Genomic DNA, 17,495 nt, shown 5'->3' on the forward strand with positions numbered 1-17,495 from the left:
AATTCGTTAGAAAAAAAACATACATAAGTCACACTGGAGTATAAGTCGCACAAGGCCAAAAATGCATAATTAGGTAGAAAAAAAACATACATAAGTCGCAATGGAGTATAACTCGCACAAGGCCAAAAATACACAATTAGGTAGAAAAAAAACATACATAAGTCGCACTGGAGTATAAGTCGCACAAGGCCAAAAATGCATAATTCGGTAGAAAAAAAAACATACATAAGTCGCACTGGAGTATAAGTTGCACAAGGCCAAAAATACCCAATTAAGGTAGAAAAAAACATACATAAGTCGCACTGGAGTATAAGTCGCACACGGCCAAAAATACACAATTAGGTAGAAAAAAAACATACATAAGTCGCACCTGAGTATAAGTCGCACAAGGCCAAAAATGCATAATTAGGTAGAAAAAAAACATACATAAGTCGCACTGGAGTATAAGTTGCACAAGGCCAAAAATGCATAATTCTCCCGTCTTATTATTAGTTAGAAAAATCTTGTTTCTACATTTTTTTGTTCTTTAGTAATCAGCCGTAGAACTTAGGTAAGTTTCAGGAAAATATCAGTAACCAACTTTTGTAAAAACATACATTTCAAGCATAACTTTCATTCATTCATTCATTTTCTACCGCTTATCCTCACGAGGTGCTGGAGCCTATCCCAGCTGTCTTCTGACAAGAGGCGGGGCCAGCCAATCACAGGGCACATATAGACAAACAACCATTCACACTCACATTCATACCTATGGATAATTTGGAGTCGCTAATTAACCTAGCATGCACGGGCCGATGGAATCGAACTCCGGTCTCCTAGCTGTGAGGCCTGCATGCTAACCACTCTTACACCGTTCAGCCTAGTCTAGCCAGTCCCACTGAAAATCTCTAGAGGGATCTGAAACGTCGAGTTGTGACCAATCACAGGGCACATATAGACAAACAACCATTCACACTCACATTCACACCTATGGACAATTTGGAGTCGCTAATTAACCTAGCATGTTTTTGGAATGTGGGAGGAAACCGAAGTACCCGGAGAAAACCCATGCATGCACGGGGAAAATATGCAAACTCCACACAAAGATGGCCGAGGGTGGAATCGAACTCGGGTCTCCTAGCTGTGTGGCCTGCGTGGCCCAAAAAGGTTTATTTTGAATCAAAATAATTTATGTACAATGTTAATTTATGTACAATTTCATTGATTTATTCATGTATTTAAATCATTTATGATTACTTATATTATTGTTTTCAGTACGTAGAGATATCCTTATTCTGTATAACATGTATATGTTGCTACTATTTTGGTTCCTTTCTGCCCTTTGGGAACAAATTAATAACAAAAACCGAGGTACCAGTGTATCTCATTCATAATTAATTCATTTTATTTCCAGAATATGAAAAAGGCCAAAAAAAAAAAAAACAATCAGCGGGGCAAAAATGGCCCCAAGGCTGCACTTATGGGTGACCCTGCTGCTGCACAACACGGAAGGGGAATGAATAAACTACAAAATGAAAGGTCAGCCGACGTGGATATGCTTTTGTCATCATCCTCGTTTTAAGGTAGCAAAAGTACAACACCGTTTGATGCGTGTCAAAGCGGCACGGGCAAGGTGGGAACGCTATGTTCAATGCACACATGAAGTTATTTTCAACTTCAGTCCTTCATCGCAACATATCGGTTAAAAGCACAGAAAAGAGCTGAAGCAAAGCATTCCGGCGAAACGCGGTGCGTTCAAAAGCCTAAGCATTGTAAGCATGTTGCTTTTGAAAAACTCAACCAACGCTCTCTTTTGACGTTGCAACGAAAAATAGACATAAAAAAACACCACGAACGATGCAACAATCTGATTTAAATAAATAAAAGGTGTAGCTACGTCTTTGACAAACTCAGAATGTTTTAAAGGAATTTATCCTTTACCTTTTCTGGATCATCTTTCTACCTTCCGGCTCTCTAAAAAAAATCAAAAAATAAAAAAAAACTGAGAGAACCAGAAAAAAGTCTGTCTAACTTTTTTTCTAAATTTTATGATTTGTCATTTTTTTAAAAAAAACATCTTAGGACTAAGACAAATAAAAGTTAGGACCAAAAAAATTTTGCTCCAAGGACAAAAAAGTACTTAGTGTACCTTTAATTTGCCACCTTATCAGGTCCCAACGGGGATTGAATACTGATGATTCCGATACCGATAATCCAGGACTGAAATTATCTGATTCCAATATTGATCACATGGATTAATTATGCATTTTATAATGCTACTGGCTAATAAAATAATAATAATAATGCTCGTATTAGGGCTGCATGGTGGTCGAGTGGTTAGCGCGCGGACCTCACAGCTAGGAGACACGAGTTCAATCCCACCCTCGGGCATCTCTGTGTGGAGTTTGCATATTCTCCCCGTGCATCCCCACATTCCAAAAACATGCTAGGTTAATTGGCAACTTTTTTTTTTTGTCCATAGGTATGAATGTGAGTGTGAATGGTTGTTTGCCCTGTGATTGGCTGGCCACAATGAATGAATAAATGAATGCTAGCATTAATAGTGCTATTGGAGGTGCCGTATAAAATGGAAAAGTCAGTCCAAAGTCCAAAGAAAATAGGTAATTACTCATAAAATTAAAATAAAAAACGTTTTTTATGGGACTAGTGCGATATGATATTAAAAATGGAAACAAAAAAATCAGCTTAATATTGCCAAAAATATATTAGACTGGTGAAACTAGCAGAGGATTTGGTCTTTGGGTACATTTCTGGAACATCCAGTCGCGATGAATTCAATGATTTTTGATGATGATCACACTATGAGCCAAAAAAAAAAAAAAAATATTCTGTCAAATGCTATATTAGACTTTTTTAACGTTCTACTGCTGAAAGATAGGTTCCGTGTTAGTAGTTAAGTTGTGGGGGAAGTGGGAGGAAGATGCTAGACGAAAGGATTACTGTGTTCTGCAATAGCTAGCTAGTGCTAGCTAGCTGGCTAGTCAGATTTTGTCATCGCCGTTGAAAGGCATTTATCGACATATGCCGATATCGATTTCTGCACTCCCAAAATCTGCTCTAAAACCAAAGAGTAATATTTTTATATATTTTTTTTGTTTAGATTAATTAATCAAGATTAATTCTAATTAAAAAAATCAAACATGTAAATATGTTTATGATTTTAAGCCTCTAAATACCGGCACGGCGGTCGAGTGGTTAGCCCGCAGACCTCACAGCTAGGAGACCAGGGTTCAATTCCACCCTCGGCCATCTCTGTGTGGAGTTTGCATGTTCTCCCCGTGCATGCGTGGGTTTTCTCCGGGTACTCCGGTTTCCTCCCACATTCCAAAAAAACATGCTAGGTTAATTAGCGACTCCAAATTGTCCATAGGTATGAATGTGAGTGTGAATGGTTGTTTGTCTATATGTGCCCTGTGATTGGCTGGCCACCAGTCCAGGGTGTACCCCGCCTCTCGCCCGAAGACAGCTGGGATAGGCTCCAGCACACCCCGCGACCCTCTAAACACCCATTTGATTGAATGATGTCATTGTTTTAGCTTGGAAAAACACATCCAAAATTTGTTATTTTTACGGATAATAAATGTTCCCACCTTTTCAGGTCCCTAAAGGGGGCTAAACTAACAGTGCACTTTCAATTTAAAGACACTTTGATTGGAATAATGCATTCCCCACCTTTTCCATTTACCTATTTGAAAAATCCCAGTGGATGGAAAGCGACTAATGAATATTCATTCCGCTATTTGTCATGACCACGGTGCCATCTCGGTGTAATCATGACAAATAAGCTGCACGAGTAAGCTTTGAGAACGAAAGGAAAACTAAAACTTCAGGAGATCATTTACATGGAAATGTGTTGTGTATCTAACGGTAAGTACAACAAAACAAAGCTCACAATGTGAATTTCATAAACTCAACGTCCGTGTGTTTGGTGTAGTGGGATCCTCGTAGAAAATATAAACAAACCCGATGCACTCTCAAAAACAGCTTAATAAAACGCAGTATTTCTACAAATAACTTGTTGCAGTCCAATAAATCAACTTTCAACTTTTTTTTTGTAGAACACTTTACAACACACAATATGACCAAAGTGCTTTTCATTCAAATCAACATTAAAACAGACCTCACAGCTAAGAGACCCGTGTTCAATTCCACACAATTGTGTGGAGTTTGCATGTTCTCCCCGTGCATGCGTGGGTTTTTTTCTGGGGACTCCGGTTTCCTCCCATATTCCAAAAAAACTTGCTAGGTTAAGTAGCGACTCCAAATTGTCCATAGGTATGAATGTGAGTGTGAATGGTTGTTTGTCTACATGTGCCCTGTGATTGGCTGGCGACCAGTCCGGGGTGTACCCCGCCTCTTGACTGAAGAGAGCTGGGATAGGCTCCAGTAACCCTCCCGCGACCCTCGTGAGGATAAGCGGTAGAAAATGAATGAATGAATATAATAACAATAGGCTGCACGGTGGTCGAGTGGTTAGCACGCAGACCTCACCGCTAGGAGACCCGAGTTCAATCCCACCTTCTGCCATCTCTGTTTTCTCCGGGTACTCCGGTTTCCTCCCACATTCCAAAAAAACTTGCTAGGTTAATTAGCGACTCCAAATTGTCCATAGGTATGAATGTGAGTGTGAATGGTTGTTTGTCTACATGTGCCCTGTGATTGGCTGGCCACCAGTCCGGGGTGTAGCCCGCCTCTTGACTGAAGACAGCTGGGATAGGCTCCAGCAACCCTCCCGCGACCCTTGTGAAGATAAGCGGTAGAAAATGAATGAATATAATAACAATAGGCTGCACGGTGGTCGAGTGGTTAGCACGCAGACCTCACAGCTAGGAGACCCGAGTTCAATTCCACACAATTGTGTGGAGTTTGCATGTTCTCCCCGTGCATGCGTGGGTTTTTTTTCCAGGTACTCCGGTTTCCTCCCACATTCCAAAAACATGCTAGGTTAATTAGCGACTCCAAATTATCCATAGGTATGAATGTGAGCGTGAATGGTTGTTTGTCTATATGTGCTCTGTGATTGGCTGGCCCCGCCTCTCGCCCGAAGACAGCTGGGATAGGCTTGCGACCCTCGTGAGGATAAGCGGTAGAAAATGAATGAACGAATGCTCTCACTGTGGTTGGCTGGAGTCCCAAAATCATTTACAACCTTTTCCAGACTGATAAATTTCAATCAATCTCAGTTAAGTTGTGTTTTTAACATGGCCATGTATGCAACAACGTCATCAGTCAGCAATTAGCCAAAAGCTACAATGAAGCTACAATGAGTCTTTAAGAACAAAAACAGTTTGGTCATAGACTCTACTTCCAAGATTGAATTAGCCAGCTTTACTTCTTCTCTTGTTTCCCTCTATCCACGCCCCCCCATCCCTTATTAGCACATAAGGTTGTTTTCATAGCAATGATGAATTATGCTGAAGTGATTAGTGCGGTGTGAAATGTGATTACATACCCTAGCTTTGCTGATTTGTCGAACAGATGCCCTCCGCTAGCCTGCTTTAGTATGTTACAGTGTTTAATTGGTGTCTTCCCCACAGCTAGAGGTCCCAGTAGACATGGTCAGGTTAATTGGCTTGATTGTGGATATAGGCTACCTCCAGGAATGCAGTCTTTTCTTATTAGGGCAGCCGTTATCTTCTTGCATATCATCCAAAATAAGGAGGACGAAGGGCCGAAACAGGAAATCTATCGATATTTCTCCGTTAATGCCGTAGCGGTAGTTGCGGTGACGCTGGAGAACGGCAATGAGGTAGAAGATGTGCATGGATTTTAATCGGGTTTGTATAAACCCGGTCAATTCCCAGGCATCCATTTTTCCCATAGAGGATAATATAAGTGTGCAGTTGCATCATCACCTCTTTTTGCCTCTTGTGCTAAAACATGAAAGAAATGTATAAATACGTTTTGGAGATTTAATGAGTTCAAATATTGGAGCGTTAACAACCTTTTTTTTTTTTAATTTTGACATCCGTCAAGAAGTAGACACATAATGAAATCTAGTTGACAGATTTAATGTTTGAATCCCCTGAGCCTGAGCTCATTTGCCATCCGCATCGTGGAATCGGACAGCCAACTTTAGCAGAATTTTCCCACATTGCAAAAACATGCTAGGTTAATTAGCGACTTCAAATTGTCCATAGGTATGAATGTGAGTGTGAATGGTTGTTTGTCCAGTCCAGTCCAGGGTGTAGAAGACAGCTGGGATAGGCTCCAGCACCCCTGCGACCCTCGTGAGGATAAGCGGTAGAAAATGAATGAATAAATAATAACAATACAATACAATTAAAATGGCAAAAAAAGTGTCGAAAATAATTACTTTGTATTAAAAGCTAGTTTGAATAAATAGGTTTTGAGCGCTGGGGACTTCCAAAAAAAGCAGGTTTGAGGGCCCCGTAGGGCCCCTGGTGGGGTTCCGAACCAGCACCTGTTCAGACAAATCGGGAGGGGCTTTAAAAACCAAGATTAACATTTTAAAATCAATTCTAAAAGGAACAGGAAGCCTGTGAAGCGCAAATAAAATTATGAAGCGCAAGTAATATGTTCCTGAAGGTCGAGTATTCGTTAAAAAGCATGCAGCGGCATTCTGGACCATCTGAAAGACGGCTGAGTGACGACTTGGAAGCACCAACACGTAATCATTGCAGTTCTTGAATGGTTCTTTCCAAGTCTGGACGATTTAAGAATGGTTTTACCTTTTGTTAAAAAAAACGGCGGGGGGTGCTGGAGCCTATCCCAGCTGTCTTCGGGCGAAAGGCGGGGTACACCCTGGACTGGTCGCCAGCCAATCATAGGGCACATATAGACAAACAACCATTCACACTCACATTCATACCTATGGACAATTTGGAGTCACTAATTAACCTAGCATGTTTTTGGAATGTGGGAGGAAACCGGAGTACCCGGAGAAAACCCACGCATGCACGGGGAGAACATGCAAACTCCACACAGAGATGGCCGAGGGTGGAATTGAACCCTGGTCTCCTAGCTGTGAGGTCCGCGCGCTAACCACTCGACCGCCGTGCCGCCACAAATACAACATATTTGGTTTAAATTTACCACAACATGGACAACATGCTGGTATCCACAACTCAACTTTTGCGCTTCGCCTGCGCCAAGAATACACCAGATCGGAGACGACGAGCTTTCAGCGCACCTTTAGCGCACCTTTGCTGCACTGTTTTGTCACAAAATCGTATGAATGTATAAATTTTGCCGTAGGTTGGTTGTGCCTGGCTATGATAGAACCCAAAGGCAGCAAGTGAAAACAATATAGGACCGAGTATGGAGCCATGGAGTATGGAGTCAGTTCTGTACAAAAATGATCCTTATTTTCGATATTCCGACTCCAAAATGTCCCCTTGGCCTCTCTGAGTGTGATTGAGCCACAGCCAGCCAGCATCCTAAAAGTCCCCTTCCACTCGTTCTGTTCTTTTTAAGTACACGCTTAATGTGCAGCTAAAGAGAAACCTTGAGCAAAGCCAGGAGACACAGAGTGGGAGACGATAAGAGTCAGATAAAAGGAACAATAGGCATTAATGCAGAACGTAAGCGGGAGTGGATGAAGATTAGCCCGAGTGGGATAAACATGCGTATAAAGTGGCTGCGCGCATGATGAAAAGCTACAAAGTTAACAGAAATTGAAGGAAAGGGTGAGCGGGGAGAGGGGGGGGGGGTATTGACGTATTGTAATCCCAAATGCACCGCCACCTCTTTTAGCCGGGGAAGCTAAGAAGATGAGAGATGAGCCGAGATTGATAAAGGCTGATTACGTTGTGGATAAATGCTGCTGACATTGTTGTTGTTCTGTGTTGATGAGATCCGCGCGGTAACGGAGGTCCTCGCACAAACTGTCCTTTGCTATCGCTTTAAGGAAATCAACCAGGAGCCCGGGTGAGCGGGTCATTAGCATGCATGAAAGCGAGCGTGAGAAATCACATTAATGGTGAGGAATGCTAATGGAAGTGATTGGCGTAATCACAGCAACAGGAGGTGGGCCGTCTTTCAGGGCCCGCACGCGCATCATCAGATCGCTCGCTGGTGAGGAATCAAACGGTAACAGCTATCAAACAAAAGTAAGGGAGGGCTTCTCGCATTGCGGGGCCCGCCCCCACCCCCTGCCAATCACGCCATTATCAAAAGTTACGATCATCCTGTTCAGCGTCATCAAGACCGCGGACTCATCCCAGATCAGTAGAATGATCTTCAAATGTCCCAACAGTCATTGAACGCAACACATCCTCTTCCATTTCTACTTCATTCATTCATTTTTTACCGCTTATCCTCACGAGGGTCGCGGGGGTGCTGGAGCCTATCCCAGGCGGGGTACACCCTGGACTGGTGGCCAGCCAATCACAGGGCACATATAGACAAACAACCATTCACACTCACATTCATACCTATGGACAATTTGGAGTCGCTAATTAACCTAGCATGTTTTTGGAATGTGGGAGGAAATCCGGAACCCACGCATGCACGAGGAGAACATGCAAACTCCACACAATTGTGTGGAATTGAACTCGGGTCTCTTAGCTTGCATCAGGTAAAAAAAAAAAAAAAAAGGTACTTCAGGCTGAATGACAACAATTCTGCAAAATTCCTCCACAGTGTTGTAAGAGACTAATTGCAACTTATCACAAACACTTGATTGCAGTTGTTGCACATGCCTGTGAACGCATATTGAGGGGCAAATATGCGTTTTTGAAAATATTTGTGTTCACAAGGACATAGCCTGAGGGCTGCCCCCTTTCTCATCATACATTTGGGTTCTTAAAATCCTTAATTTTGGTCTCGATAGCAACGCCCTCTTATCACAAACACTTGATTGCAGTTGTTGCACATGCCTGTGAACGCATATTGAGGGGAAAATATACGTTTTTGAAAATATTCCTGTTCACAAGGACGTAGCCTGAGGGCTGCCCCCTTTCTCATCATACATTTGGGTTCTTAAAATCCTTAATTTTGCTCTCGATAGCAACGCCCTCATATCACAAACACTTGATTGCAGTTGTTGCACATGCCTGTGAACGCATATTGAGGGGAAAATATACGTTTTTGAAAATATTCCTGTTCACAAGGACGTAGCCTGAGGGCTGCCCCCTTTCTCATCATACATTTGGGTTCTTAAAATCCTTAATTTTGCTCTCAATAGCAACGCCCTCTTATCACAAACATTTGATTGCAGTTGTTGCACATGCCTGTGAAGGCATATTGAGGGGCAGATATGCATTTTTGAAAATATTTGTGAGGGCTGCCCCCTTTCTCATCATACATTTGGGTTCTTAAAATCCTGAATTTTGCTCTCGATAGCAACGCCCTCTTATCACAAACACTTGATTGCAGTTGTTGCGCATGCCTGTGAACGCGTATTGAGGGGCAAATATGCGTTTTTGAAAATATTCATGTTCAAGGACATAGCCTGAGGGCTGCCCCCTTTCTCATCATACATTTTGGTTCTTAAAATCCTTAATTGGGGGGGGGGACACTGACGCCATCAAAGGTTCGGTGAGAGATCATGGAGGAAAAACCGGTGTGGAAAATGAACTCAGCCTGTTGCTTCCCTTTTAATTAAAAGTCTAAATCCCTCCTCACTTAAAAGCCCTTACTTTATAATGAAGACATTGATCTTGCACCCTACCCCCCCCAAACCCCCACTCAAAAAAAAAAAAAACAATTAAAAACTTTTGCGATTTTTACTTCAAAACTCATTAATTAAAAATGGCCAATGAACAGCGGTGCAATATTAAGGCGGACCCCCACATTGCTCATTAGCCGCTGGTTAATTGATCCTAACGGCAATGTTTACCAAAGGGAGGCTAAAGACGAAAACATTATCATTTTACCTCGTCTAATTGCGCTCTTTATAGGAAGGAGGCCAAAAGGGAATTTCTGGATGGCTGAGATCACAGGCAAAGTGGATTTCAGAGAATCCGCTGTGGTTTTGTCTCCGAGGCTTTGCAGTCGATTTATAGCAATTATGAAAGGTTATAAGATATTTAATATTACATCCCGGCATATTTTACTAACGTACAATCAGGATTAAACGCAAGCTCGAGCGGAACGTTATGCCCTATTCCCGCGGAAAAAAAAAAAAAAAAAACGTCAAACAGATGCGAGGAAACTGAAAAGCCACTTTACAGCAAAAGGTTCATCTTGTTGTTGTTCATGTTTTTTGCACTGCGTTTAAAAATAGATATGAATAGATGTTGTGTGTTTGTTTCATGATTGACACAGCGGTTTTGCCATTTGACATGCATGACAGCAAAAGCAGTGTTTCCCCTAATGTATGCGCCTTGTTCTCGTCTAACCTTAATGAGATCGTGAGCACACGCTTGACTCAGTGCAAAGACGTGGGATGGGTTTCGTTTTTTGGAACAAACAGCGCCCGCACAGTATGCTGGATACACCAGCGGCCAATCCCTCAACGCTAACAATATAATGCATAATACATGGTTTTACATCATAATGTGAAATTATGTATTCACAATGCCTTTGAATTATAGGAATTTATCCAGGGGCGTCAAACTTGTTTTAAAATATATACACATACACTTAAAAAATGTAATTAAATAAATGCCTTTTTAACTGACTTTTTAAGTTTATGCTTTAAATTAAATAAAATAAAAGTATTGATTTTTTTTTACTTCATATAAATATATTGAAGTAAGTACAAAAAATTTATAACTGAAAATAAATTAAATAAAAATATAACTATATTTAAAAAGTAAAACAATATACAATTAATATTTATACACAACTAAAAATAATGTTAAAAATATCTTAAAATAAATTGAGCAAAAATATAACTATATTAAAAAGTCAATCATAATACAATTAATATTTATACACAACTATAAATAATGTGAAATTCATTTTTCAAGTTTACATTTTAAATTACATAAGATAAATTTAATGATTTCTTTACTTCATATAAATATATTGAAAGAAGTAAAAAAATGTAAACACTGAAAATAAATTAAATCAAAAATATAACTATAGAAGCAAAAAAAATTAATACGGAAAATAAATTAAATAAAAAATATAACTATATTAAAAAGGTAAAACAAAATAATTAATATTATACACAACTATACATATTGTTAAAAGCATTTTTTAAGTTTACATTTTAAATTAAATAAGATCAATTTAATGATTTTTTACTTCATATAAATATATTGAAAGAAGCAAAAAAAAATTAAATACTGAAAATAAATTAAATAAAAAAATCTAACTGTATTAAAACATAATACAATCAATATTTATACACAACTAAAAATAATGTTAAAATAAGGACGGATATGTATTGAAATAAAATAAAATGTCTTTTTTCCAGGCTTTCACAGACCACATAAAACAATATGGCGGACCGAATCTGGACTCTGACACGTGTGAATTAAACCCCGATTGATTTACGAAGCGGTGAAGTCCATGAAAGGTACCGTTCGGAGACGTTCAACTAAACTCAATGTGGTCTCTTGCTGGTTAGCCGGTCTGTTGCATCCATCAAAAAGTCCATCATGGACTTCACCCATCAGACATTCCCATCGTTTGTTTTGACGCCATAAACACACTCACAAGTATTTACTTTCTTGTGCCCCCCCCCCCCCCCTCTCCCCAAACAATTTTGACTTCCATCTCATCACCTCCTTCACCTCAAGTGGGCGAACAGCGAGCGAATGAAGGCTTGCTCTCGGAGGAAAAGGTGTGAATGTATCAAGGTATCTTTTGGCCATCTCACCGTGAAGCCTGCCATGAAAAATTCAGGGCATCTGCTGCTATCAACCACCAGAGAGGTTCCCTCTGTCATTAAGACATCTCGGAGCAAAGCCGCCCCCCCCCCCCTTTTTTTTTACTTCCCCCGTTCTTCAGTTGAAGATATTATCATTCGTCATATTAATATTCCTCCCCGTGTGACTGGACTTACTGGGCTCACTTCATCAGACCGTTATTCTCCTCCGTCTTCTCATTTCCATCCACGTCTTCCGCTACCTATTTGCTGCTTTTGTCTGACAGGCTGCGTTTTTTTTTTTTTTTTGCCCTGATTAATGTATTTCCTTCCCTCCATGATGGAACTGTGCAGATGCAAAAATTGATTTCACACTGTTAAGCTACGTGTTTTTTTTTCTCTTCTCCGACTGAGAAAGACGGAAGGAGGGCGAAAAGCATGCTGTGTTTATTAGCAAGAGTGATATCATTAGCGTGCGCCCAGACTTCTCGCATTCTTAGCGTGACAATTTGATTGCCCGTTTTGGATTACGGCCATTTCACTGCTACATGGAATCTGTCGGAAAAGAGCAAAGGGCAGATATATTGCCCTTAGAGCGATATAGAGTGACAAAATGAAGATACGCGTTAAACAGTTATCAACTCGAATAAGCTGCGGTTTTGCAGAGAAAGGACGGTCGGAAGCTGTTATTGTTTAATTTGCATGCTGGAGCCTATCCCAGTTGACCTATGGCTCTAGTCGGAGTACACCCTGGACCGGTCGCATACATAAAACTAAACTGACTCTGTAACAATTTGTGGAGTTCGGAAATTTATGAAATATCACAGTAGGCCAGTTGACAAAGTGCAAGAAAAAACAGGACCCCCCCCCCCAAAAAAATGAATAAAATGTTCCAAAAATGTTGCTCCAGGTGGTGAAGATGCGACAAAACAGTGCGCCAAGGGCGGCACGGCGGTCGAGTGGTTAGCGCACAGACCAGGGTTCAATTCCACCCTCGGTCATCTCTGTGTGGAGTTTGCACGTGGGTTTTCTCCGGGTACTCCGGTTTCCTCCCACATTCCAAAAACATGCTAGGTTAATTAGCGACTCCAAATTGTCCATAGGTATGAATGTGAGTGTGAATGGTTGTTTGTCTATATGTGCCCTGTGATTGGCTGGTCACCAGTCCAGGGTGTACCCCGCGACCCTCGTGAGGAAAAAGCGGCAGAAAATGAATGAATGAATGAACAGTGTGCCAAAGGTGCACCAAAGGTGCGCTGAAAGCTTGTCGGCTCCGATCTGGTGTATTCTTGGCGCAGGCGAAGCGCAAAAGAATACCAGCATGTTGTCCGTGTTGTGGTAAAAACAAGTATATTGGCTTGTTTGCCTTGAGTGGCAACTGGCAACCAGTCCAGGGTGTACCCTGCTTTTCGCCCGAATACAGCTGGGATAGGCTCCAGCATCCCCCGCGACCCTCGTGAGGAAAAAGCGGTAGAAAATGAATGAATGAATGAATGAATGAACAGTGCGCCAAAGGTGCGCTGAAAGCTCGCCGGCTCCGATCTGGTGTATTCTTGGCGCAGGCGAAGCGCAAAAGGATACCAACATGTTGTCCATGTTGTGGTAAACCAAGCATATTGGCTTATTTGCCTTGAGTGGCAACTGGCAACCAGTCCCGAATACAGCTGGGATAGGCTCCAGCACACCCACGACCCTTGTGAGGATAAACGGTACAAAATGAATGAATGAATTAGTATTTTAAAGGGAAAGAACCATCATAAATATTTTCTATATTTCATCATAACATTTTGTAATGTATTGTGCTTGGTTTCGAGTCTTTGATGAGCGCTAGAAGAACTTTACTTACATAAAAGCGAACCCTCCTTTCATCCTAGATTATTGTCCCCTGCGCATTGATTTTGGAGGTGACAAACGCTAAAGCCTTGGAGGTGGTCTCCACTCTTTCTCTCTCTCAAGTTGTCTTCTTCATATTGGCCTTGCCCACCCCCATAGAGCTCGGTCTCTTTGTGCGTACGCACGTATTGTAGTTTTAAAATGTCATTCTCCCAAGGTAAGCCTTTTCTTCTTCTCTTTGATTACAACTACAGTACGGTACAACTGCCTTTCAATGGAACGCAATTCATAAGGGGTTTTTATCTTGGGAGGTTTTTGCTGTTTCAGAGTACATCTGGAACCAGAAGCTGCAGGAAGAATAGACATAGGCTACGAGTCCTGCCCGACTCAATAATGATTGATTGCGTTAAGGCACTTCGCTTTTAGAGTTTGAATCAGACAGAAGCTGGAGAGGAAAATTGACGTCTCGACCCATCCATACCGACAAAAGATATTTTACTCAAAGTTCAGGCTAATCGGGACAATTGGTTCAGGTTTTAGAGTACAGTTGGGCCAGGCTTAGTATGTTCCGGGACCACTCAAAAAAAACGCCTGCTATGTCCATAGAAATGTATATTTTTGTGCGTCCATAGCCAATCAAACAACCATGGGGCCCTATGATTTCCGCATTAACGGAATTGGCCAATAAAAGCGTAAAGATTCCGAGAGGGAATGAGAAGGAACATTAGTGTGATTAAATATTTCGCCAGTAGACCGATCGTGTCCTCATAAACACTAACCAGCCTGAACTAAACACGTTGAGGCGGCAACCGGAAACATCGCAGAATTCACGTAAGATACGTGAAGCTATGTCCGATTCCGAAATACCGGGCAAAACTGATTTTATTGTATTTTTTTAATTATTTTTATTTTTTATTATTTTTTATTGTATTGTATTTTATCCGATTCCGTAATACTGGGCAAAACTGATTTTATTGTATTTTTTAAATTATTTTTAATTATTTTTTATTGTATTTTATTGTATTTTATCAATAAAGTAAAAAAAAAAATTGCATTTATTTATTGAATTTTATTTACGGACACAAAAAATACACACACCAATATATGTTAATAAAATGGGTGTAAGAAGTAACAAAGGGAATATTACACCAAAAAAAACGGAATTGAACAAAAATTTTAATGTAGTTCAAAAGACTCACCAAGCATGGTGCGTTCAAGGACCGAAATTTTAAACCTCTATTATTGTTGGCAATTTACGTCCCACATTTCTGAAATAACTGGCAAAACTGATTTAATTATATATTTTTAATTATTTTTATTATTTTAATTATTTTTTTTTAATTGTATTGTATTTTATCAATAAAGTAAAAAAAAGGCGTTTATTTATTGAACAAATTTTTTTTTTTAATGTATTTCAAAAAACTCAAGCATGGTGCGTTCAAGGACTGAAATTTGAAACCTCTGTTACGCCCACATTTTTCCTCTGCTAGCATCTTGTTATTAATATACTGCTCTGTAGCGGCCATTTTAGACGGAATATTTGACGGATCTTTCAAGTCCCGCGGAATATTGTGTTTTATGGCTATAAAAAGACAGAACCTACCCAAAAAAAAAACGATTGGATTCCAGTCTTTCATCAGAAAAAAAAACTTAGCTTGTACCTTTGTCCGTTCTTTAGTAATCAGCATAGGTACGTTTCAGGAAAATATGCGTTCCCGACTAAAAAGTAACTAACACTACAAATTATTTCTAGTTGTCATATTTGGTTTCATTTAGCTTGGCGACTGCTTGTGACAGGTTATCAATACCTGGGATGGGAATTGGTTAACCCGCTCACCCAGCCCCCTCGCCCCCCTCCCCCCCCCAGCACCCAAACAACCATGATTTATTCATGTTCCCGCTCAATAAAGTGTTTTAATTGTCCTCACCTCTCTCTAGTGCTGTCACGCTGCTTCCTTAAAAGCCCCCTCTGAGCCTTTCACACTTTCCACTTCATGTCTCCCTTTAACCCCCCCCCCCCCCCCCCACACACACACTCACCCCCCCACCCCACCCACCCCGTTTTCTATTTTCCTTTCTCCTCTGTCATCATCTCTCAGCCTGGCCGTCACTCAACCGGGGCCCATGTCCGCTTTCTTCCCCAAGTCTGCTGCTGCTGCCGCCCACCCCCCCCAGCCCCCCAAGATCCTAACGCAGGCTGCCAGTGGCCTCTTTCATTCAATTAAGGCGGCCCGGGTGTTGCTGTTATTGTTACCACTAATAATGACCCCCCCCACCACCACCCTGCAGCTAGCTAGCTTACAGCCACTCCGCCACACTCATGATCATCAATACATGCTATTTCTCATCTTCTTCTTTTTCGTCCCCGGCAATCACCGTCCTTATTAACCATCATCTGAGGAGGGGGGTGGGGGGGGAATTGGGACACACATGTGTGTGTGTGTGTGTGTGTGTAGACAGAATGAGACAAGAAGGGGGGTGGGTGGGTGGATGGATGGATGGAGAGCCTGAGGAGAAGAGAGTGAGAGGAATGGAATTGGAAGACAGTGGAGGGGACTGACAGAATAGATGATTTGTGTATGTGTGTGTGTGTGTGTGTGTGTTTTGAGTGGAAATGTGTTTAGTGGGTTGCCTGGTGAGTGGGTAATAAAGAGAGACAAAGCTAGAGGGAGTGATGAGATTAAAATGCGTGAGTGTGATATGTGCACACACAGCGTCTGTGGGCAGGCGTGAGTGTGTATCCAAGAATACGAGAGTGGTGGGGGTGGGGGGGCATGTGGGGTGGGTGTGGGTGAGTGTGTACCAGTCGAGTGAAGCCCCCTGGAGGCCATTGTAGCATTTTGAATCCAGGATGTACATGGACATAAATGTAATTGGTGGAAACTAGCGCCGTTTGCCCGAAATGGAGGCTCAGCCGTCTCTTAATCTCCGTCTCCCCCCCACTTTGTTCGACTTGAGCTCACCCACTCGGCCTACTTCCTGTTTCCATCCACTTCCTGCCTCTAACATCCTCTACTCACATTTCCACAGCATCTCCATTCATATGAATGGATGATAAAACACAAGCTAGTGTTACATGTTACTAAGTAATAAAGTGGAACCGCTTATGTCGACAACCCATCCATTGGTTGGGTCCGACTCATATTCCTCATGACTAAAAAGTGACCGCTTAAGTCGACAACTCATCAAGTCCCGACCCATCATGTAATGAGAAAGTGTCCGCTTAAGTCGACAATTCATCAAGTCCCGGCACATCATGTAGCGAGAAAGTGTCCGCTTAAGTCGACAACCCATCTATGTCGACCGACTCATCGAGTCCAAGTCCGATATCACTCTTCTAGTCCACTACTTCGACCAACTCTGCCCACCGTGTTACTAAAAGTCGACAACCGGTTTATGTCGACCAACTCATGAAATCCCAATCTATTGTATTCTTACTAAACAGTGCCGCTTAAGTTGACAACCTGTGTCTGTGCATCAACTCATCTAATCCCGGTCCACCGCGTTACTAAAAGGTCGATAACCCGTTTATGTCGACCAACTCATGAAGTCTCGATCCGTTGTATTCTTATTACTATTCAGTGCCGCTTAAGTTGACAACTCACCAAGTCCCGGCCCATCATGTAACGAGAAAGTGTCCGCTTAAGTCGACAACCCATCGATGTCGACCGACTCATTGAGTTCAAGTCCGTCATCACTCTTCTAGTCCATCAACTCATCTAATCCCGGTCCACCGCGTTACTAAAAAGTCTCAGCTGAAGTTGGCAACCCGTTTATGTCGACCAACTCATGAAGTCCCAATCCCTTGTATTTTTATTACTAAACAGTACCGCTTAAGTTGACAACCTGTGTCTATATCAATTCACCTAATCCCTGGTCCGCCGTGTTACTAAAAAGTGTCATCTGAAGTCGACAATCCGTTTATGTCGACCATCTCATC

General features: G+C 41.6%; 1 long non-coding RNA gene across 1 annotated transcript in view; it reads right to left on the reverse strand.

Moving 5' to 3' along the window:
• Positions 1-17,495, reverse strand: part of LOC144898611 (uncharacterized) — a 99,317-nt gene that overhangs the window by 20,948 nt on the left and 60,874 nt on the right. The gene's annotated exons all lie outside the window — the stretch shown is intronic.

This window comes from Doryrhamphus excisus, linkage group LG6 (genome assembly GCF_037039965.1).
Source record: "Doryrhamphus excisus strain RoL-2023G ecotype Guam linkage group LG6, RoL_Dexc_Guam_v1.1, whole genome shotgun sequence".
In the NCBI taxonomy this organism is placed as follows: Eukaryota; Metazoa; Chordata; class Actinopteri; order Syngnathiformes; family Syngnathidae; genus Doryrhamphus; species Doryrhamphus excisus.